General features: G+C 40.4%; 1 pseudogene; it reads right to left on the minus strand.

Annotated features, from left to right (window-relative positions):
* Nucleotides 1-1,344: 1,344 nt before the first annotated feature.
* On the minus strand, nucleotides 1,345-5,631 carry LOC147582051 (small ribosomal subunit protein uS11 pseudogene; annotated as a pseudogene).
* Nucleotides 5,632-7,667: the final 2,036 nt, after the last annotated feature.

Consider the following 7,667-nt stretch of genomic DNA (forward strand, 5'->3'; position numbering starts at 1 on the left):
TGTCACTTGATTTAGTGGCCAGTTTTCCAAGCTCATTTCACTTGACCCATCATAGGTTTTAACAAAGTTGATCATTCTTCCTTGATGCACTTTCCTCACTTGGATTCTAAGAATACCCACCACACATGGCTTCTCTCCTAGCTCTCTGGTTGCTTCTTCCCAGGCAACTTTGTTGATGTTCTTTTTCATTCTGACCTCTTAATGGTTAAGAGGACCAAGCTTGGTCCTTGGTCCACACACTAGCTCTTGATTTTCTCCAGGCTGGTGGCTTTCAGACTATCTGCATGCTGATAACCTCCAGCCTAGACCTTTCACATGAGCTCCAGACTCACAGATCCAATAATTCATTTGCGTTCATCCTAGATAGACTTAATGTCCAAAGCCAAACTCCTGATCTTCCTCCTCTAACTTCCTTCATGTACTTTTCCTCAATTACCCATGGAATTGTGGAACATTTCATTCTTGGAAGTGCCTAGGCCAAATCTTTTGGAGTCATTGTCAATCCTCCTTTCTAGCACATACCCTTTTTAAATCCACTGAGAAGTCCTTTTGTTCTAACTTCAAACTATATTCAGAATTTGGCCAATTTTAAGCACCTCCCAACCATTTCCACCCCAATCTGAGCCACCATCAGCTGTCATGACATTATGGAAACGGCCTCCTAATTGGTCACTCCGTGTTTATCTTCATCTTCCTGTAGTCTGTCCTATATACGCCAGTGGAATCATCAGAAACCTACATCCTAGTAGATTGTTTCTCTGCTTGGAATTCTGCAATGGCTCTTCACTAAACTCAGCGAAGCAAAAGCTCATGCAAGCATTTGTCAGGCTCTATATGATCTAGCCTGCTCCCCCGTGACCCTTCCAACCTTCATTTCTATGACCCTACTCCGCTGCCATTAACTCAGAGCCACAGTTATCCCCTTGCTTTTCACCAAACACATGAGATATGCTCTTACCTTGGAGGCTTTGCTCTGGATGTTGTCTCAGCCTGGAATATTCTGCCCTTAGCCACTTGCTTGGCCAACTTTTTTAACTCCTCAAATCTTTGCTCAAATTTCACCTTGATGAGTGAGGCTTACCTTGACCACTCCTTTTAATATTTCAAGTTGACAACAGCCCATACTCCTACCATTCAAAATTTCAAATCGCCTTACTTTGTTCTGCTTTTGATTTTGTTCCATAGTATTTACAACTTTCGAACATGCCACACAATCATTTATTAAATCTATTATTTATTGGTTGTATCCTTCTGCTGCGATATAAGAGAGAAAAGGTTTGGATTTTTTTTAAGCCTACAGGAAGTCACTTTATTTACAGAAAACAGTAATTTGAGGAGTCTTGTTCACAGAGGGTGACCATCTCCCTTCCTGCTGGTGCTATTGGAGGGCTTGGGAGTGACATCCTCAGTCCTCCTTGATCTTCATCCCTGAACAGGCAAGGTCTCTGAGGGCTGACTATGATCCAGGCCCAGGGGTTTTGATTTTCTTTCCTCCTGTGTACTGGGGTTCTATGTGGAGGGCAGTGATGCCCAGCCTCTTGAACCTCTGTTCCATATCCTGGGTGGCCCACATGACTGCATATGGAGAAGACTCATCTTTGCCAGCCTTCACCTTCATCCTACCAATCACATGGGGAGGTGGCTTCTTTGCCAGAAAGGTGGGTGGTGCCATAGATGAAAATGTTGTTGAAAGTATAAAGATATGGTGGACACTAAACACTTTTTCTTCTTCGGCCACCTGAGGTCTGAGACTGTTCTTTCTCCTTTTCCTTCTCCTTGCAAGGTGCTATTTCTGTGCATCTTCTCAGACCCCATCACCAGTAAGAGTGAGAGCAGAGGGTTTTGACTGTATTATTCCCTAACATATCCAAAGCGCACTGGATTGAATTACTAGCTGAACCAAATGAGCTTATCTTCATACACTGAACTTTCAGGGTTATAATCTATGTACATGTATTTTTTAAGACCATTGGGGATGCCTCAAAACATCCTCCAAATAACATGCATACTCAATATGGGTTAAAGGCGCACCACTGTCATTATTTAAGATTCACTCAGTGCTAGATTCCAAATAAAAGATCAACAACTTATATATGCCATTACATTTGCAATAATATATTAAGTATTTAGTATTCAAAACTCTGTGTTCTGAGAAGTACAATAATATAAAAACATCATCCCTAGAAATTTACTAGTCAGAAGGGAAGAAAAACAGAAATTTCATATTTATCTGACCACTGAATTTCTTCTCAGCTATAATCCTCTATTGTAAAACCAAATAAAACAGTATCTTTTTTTCAGGAGCTCAGACAAAAACATTTATTCTCCCTATCTTTTCCAAGGCTCTTTAGAATTGTAGTAAATGAAACGTCTGGTTACCTGGTTAACTCTTCCCTGGATGCTAATGGGATTACACATTAATTTAAATTTGGCTTTTTAGGGGCGCCTGGGTGGCGCAGTCGGTTAAGCGTCCGACTTCAACCAGGTCACGATCTCACGGTCCGTGAGTTCGAGCCCCGCGTCGGGCTCTGGGCTGATGGCTCAGAGCCTGGAGCCTGTTTCCGATTCTGTGTCTCCCTCTCTCTCTGCCCCTCGCCCGTTCATGCTCTGTCTCTCTCTGTCCCAAAAATAAATAAACGTTGAAAAAAAAAAATTAAAAAAAAAAAAATTTGGCTTTTTAAGGAGTTCCCTGGAGGCCAGGCCAGCATGCTGAGCTCAACTAATAGACTTTCAGCATCACAATCTAGGTACACATTTTTTTTTTTTAATGCCACAGGGACCTTAAAATGGTTTAAAATAGATGAAATATTGTCATTATGTTCTTATGGGATGTTCTGTAGTGCTGGGATATTTTTAAAATGTTTGAGTGATATTTTAAACAAAGTAATAAAATACACAATCTGTCCCTGGTTGGTACAACTCAAACTATATCTATGGAAACGGGACTCAGTGACCATGAATGTTAATCCATCTGCATTTTCACAAAGAGGTACAAAATGAAAATCTCAATTCCAACTACATTTTTTTTTTTTTTTTTTTGCAAATGCAATCTCCTGTCTAAGCTAGTGGGTGACTTGATGTATTTGATATGCAGGAATAATGTTTTCTCCTTAAGGTGTGGTTATTAATGTCCTATCATTTTCAATCTTTTTTTTTTTTTTTAATTTTTTTTTTCAACGTTTTTATTTATTTATGGGACAGACAGAGACAGAGCATGAACGGGGGAGGGGCAGAGAGAGAGGGAGACACAGAATCGGAAACAGGCTCCAGGCTCCGAGCCATCAGCCCAGAGCCTGACGCGGGGCTCAAACTCACGGACCGTGAGATCGTGACCTGGCTAAAGTCGGACGCTTAACCGACTGCGCCACCCAGGTGCCCCTCATTTTCAATCTTTTAAAATCTAGGGGGCTGGCCTTGCTCTTAATGAATAGACAGCTAAGAATGATGTAATTCTGGCCCTTGGTTGAGGATTTATGTAATACACCAATGCTCCCACTTACATCGTGAGGTTTGATTTAAACAGCAAGATACCTGCCCCATTACTGTATCTGCTTCCCACTACCTATCAATCTAAGGGACTGACTTTATTTTGTCTTGCTGTTTCAAAATCAAATATCCATTTCTCACTAGAGTTGCTTTTAGAATGAACATCTCTGACAGCATTTTCTGATACTACTAGCTGACAGCAGATACCCAGGAAAAGGAGAGGTTTAATTGAGAAGAGAATAGAGAGGAGAAGAGAAGTCCTTATATAAAATAGTGTCATGAAAAGATGCTCAACGTCGCTCCTCATCAGGGAAATACAAATCAAAACCACACTCAGGTATCACCTCACGCCAGTCAGAGTGGCCAAAATGAACAAATCAGGAGACTATAGTTGCTGGAGAGGATGTGGAGAAACGGGAACCCTCTTGCACTGTTGGTGGGAATGCAAACTGGTGCAGCCACTCTGGAAAACAGTGTGGAGGTTCCTCAAAAAATTAAAAACAGATCTACCCTATGACCCAGCAATAGCACTGCTAGGAATTTACCCAAGGGATACAGGAGTGCTGATGAATAGGGGCACTTGGACCCCAATGTTTATAGCAGCACTCTCAACAATAGCCAAATTATGGAAAGAGCCTAAATGTCCATCAACTGATGAATGGATACAGAAATTGTGGTTTATATACACAATGGAGTACTACGTGGCAATGAGAAAGAATGAAATATGGCCCTTTGTAGCAACGTGGATGGAACTGGAGGATATTATGCTAAGTGAAATAAGTCAGGCAGAGAAAGACAGATACCATATGGTTTAACCCTTATGTGGATCCTGAGAAACTTAACAGAAACCCATGGGGGAGGGGAAGGGAAAAAAAAATGAGGTTAGAGCGGGAGAGAGCCAAAGCATAAGAGACTCTTAAAAACTGAGAACAAACTGAGGGGTGATGAGGGGTGGGAGGGAGGGGAGGGTGGGTGATGGGTATTGAGGAGGGCACCTTTTGGGATGAGCACTGGGTGTTGTATGGAAACCAGTTTGACAATAAACTTCATATATTGAAAAAAATAAATAAAATAAAATAGTGTAGAGTACTAGTGACCTACATATATGCCCATGGCTATTCCCATGCCTATACTCATGCCTATGCCTATGCCTACCACCCATTCCCAAGCCTATGCTTATGCCTATACCCATGTCTATGCCCGTACTCATGTGTACGCCTATGTCCATGTTTGTGCATATGCCTGTGCCCATGCCTATGCTTTTGCTTATGCCTATACCATTGTCTATGCCTGTGCCTATACACATTCCTATGCCCATGCCCATGCCTATGCCTATATTCATGCCTAGACCTATGTGCATGCCTATGCCCATGCCAGAGCCCATGCCTTTGGCCATGGCTATATCTATACCCGTACTTATGTCCATGCCCATACCTATACCCAGGCCTATGCGTATATACCCATTCCTGTACCTGTCTGCTTCTGTACCTTCATCTGTATCTATATTTGAATGAAAGCCAATTAAAAAATGTGAACATTTTGGGACACCTGAATGGCTCAGTCTGTCGAGCGACTGACTCTTGATTTCGGTTCAGGTCACGGTCTCTCGGGTTGTGGGTTTGAACCCTGTGTCAGGCTCTGTGCTGACATCTCAGAGCCTGGAGTCTGTTTCAGATTCTGTGTCTCTCTCTCTCTCTGCCCCTCCCCTGCTCGCACTCTGTCTCTGTCTCTCAAAAATAAATAAGCGTTAAAAATTAAAAAAAAAAATGTGAATGTTTTTATGGGCCACATTTTTTTCCATTCGAGATAAAAATAGCTGTACTGAGTCCTGTAGGGAAAAATGGATATTTTAAAAATTAGACATCATTTTGTAGAATATAATGGTTTATCTTATTGAATAGAAGAATGCCAATGAGAAACTTGATACCGTTTTCTAGCCATCAATATATCAGCATCTTTGGGCACATTTGAGAAGTTGTAAACTCGAGGAGTGGTCTTATTGTTCAATCTGAAATGAGATTCAGAGTGGGCTAGGCACGTGGGGTCACTGGACACTGTGCATGGAATTGAACTGGGGAGCTGGAGAGCACCGTGGACATTTGCAGAGTGGGGAGAAGGAGGCTCCAGGAGCTGGAGATGGGCCATGGGAGGGTTTCAAAGGCACTTCCCAGCTATTTCATCATTTTCCAGTGTCCGAGTGTACTGCCTAATCCATCTCCCTTTTGTTTTAATATGTAGTTTTGACCTTGAAACTTCTCCATTATAAACACTTAATATGTGGTTCACAATGTACATACACAGAATGGAAAACTTTCCAAGAAGCAAAATGTATTTACTCACCTTTAAAAATATAATTGCAAAATTTGCCACTCACCTTTCGTCTTAACATATTTAGAAATTCAGGTGACTCACTCTTATTTTGTGCCTAAAACAGCTAAAAAATGGAACGAACATCTTACCTTATGAGAGTTCGGTGCCACACCTTGAGAAAAGTTAGAAAGTAGGTCAAAAGGTTATTTGGGGGTGGTTTGTTGTTGTACGTGTGAATTATTGTTTTTAACATAATGGGTTTCTGTAATTTTGGCTAATTTGTAATGATAGCTATTTCTATTGACAGGTGGTTTAAAACCATTTGTGAATAATCAATCATCCTGCAAAAGAAGAAAAACTATCATGGTTTAACAAATAGTCCATATTTATCATTTTTAGTTTTATATATTTTTAATTTTTATTATTTAATAAATATTCCACAATCAATATTTGAGCAATCACAGTATTCAGGTTACCAGCAAAAAATGTATGATACATTACTGATTTACTTTGGGGTCATAGTATTTTGTAGAATGCAAATAATTACAGGTAAAAAATGTGGTACATAAAATACTTATGTTTTTTAATGGTCCTCATGCCAATCTCTATCTCTATCTCTACCTCTATATTTCTATATTAGTATATATTTGTATCTCTGTCTACATTGATATATGCTGATATCTATATCTGTATTGATATAGATGATAATACAGATGTAGATAGGTACAGATATAAGTATTAGGTCAAAGGTACGGGTATTGTTATCGATCATTGTCATAGTCAATTAAGGATGCTATAACAAAGTACCATAGACTGGGTGGCTTATACACAACAGAAATTTATTTCTCTCAGTTCTGGAGGCTGTAAGTCCAAGATTAGGATATTACACGATTAGGTTCTGGTGAGATCCCATTTTTGACTTGCAGACTGCCAACATCTCATTGTTCAGAAGAGGGAGAGAGTGGTTTGGAGCCCCTTTATGAGGGCACTAATCACATTCATGAGGGCTGGATCTTCATGAAATAATTACCTACCAAAGGCCCTACCTCTTAAAACCATCACACAGGGGGCTAGGAATTTCAACATATGAATTTTGAGGAGACACAAACATTCATTTCATGGCCTTCACCATTATCCTAGACCATTCTACATGTAGACTGAAGTAACTGAGACTGTTTTCCTCTTGGTATGGGTCTAGTGTAATAAGTGTTGAAAATATTTATCAGTCACCTTGTCTCCTCTAACGTGCACAGGTATAGTTCTGAGGTCTTATGATTTGAAGTCTGAATCTTCCAAAATTTGCAGCTCATTTTTACCAAAGCTGGCAATATTCATTCACTCATTCCCCAAACACATAATGAGCTCTCACTCTTTATCAGACATTGTACCAAATGCTGGGAATACAGAAAATGGGACTTGGTTCATACCTTTATTTATTGTCTGGTAAGGGAAATGCAAATTTACTTGTCAACATAAAATTAAAACACAATATGGTACAAATGAGGTGCCATAGAAGGAAAATAAGGGCTGGGAACTTAGACCTGACTTTTATAAATAGACTCTTTGTGGCATAAGCTTGATGTGCTAGGAAAAACCCTTGGTATGTGGGATCCAGGATTTACCTTTCCTCTACCTGAGGAAGAAGGGGATGAAAGCACAGTCAGGCTCAGAAATCATTTTTCTTTTTTTACTGAATGTGTATAGTGATTCATCTGCTGGGTCTAAAGCTGGTCTCTGAAGTTCAGCCTCCCTGCTCCTAATAGTACTCTCTCCCCAAGTACTGGACTCTGCTCCCCAAATCTAATCACAGGCTGAGAATCTGAAGGATGCAGGCTTCAACGGGAGAGGGAAGAAATTTGTTTCCCTTCTGA

Source organism: Puma concolor, chromosome B1, assembly GCF_028749965.1.
Source record: "Puma concolor isolate L17-30 chromosome B1, mPumCon1.1.hap2, whole genome shotgun sequence".
Classification (NCBI taxonomy): Eukaryota; Metazoa; Chordata; class Mammalia; order Carnivora; family Felidae; genus Puma; species Puma concolor.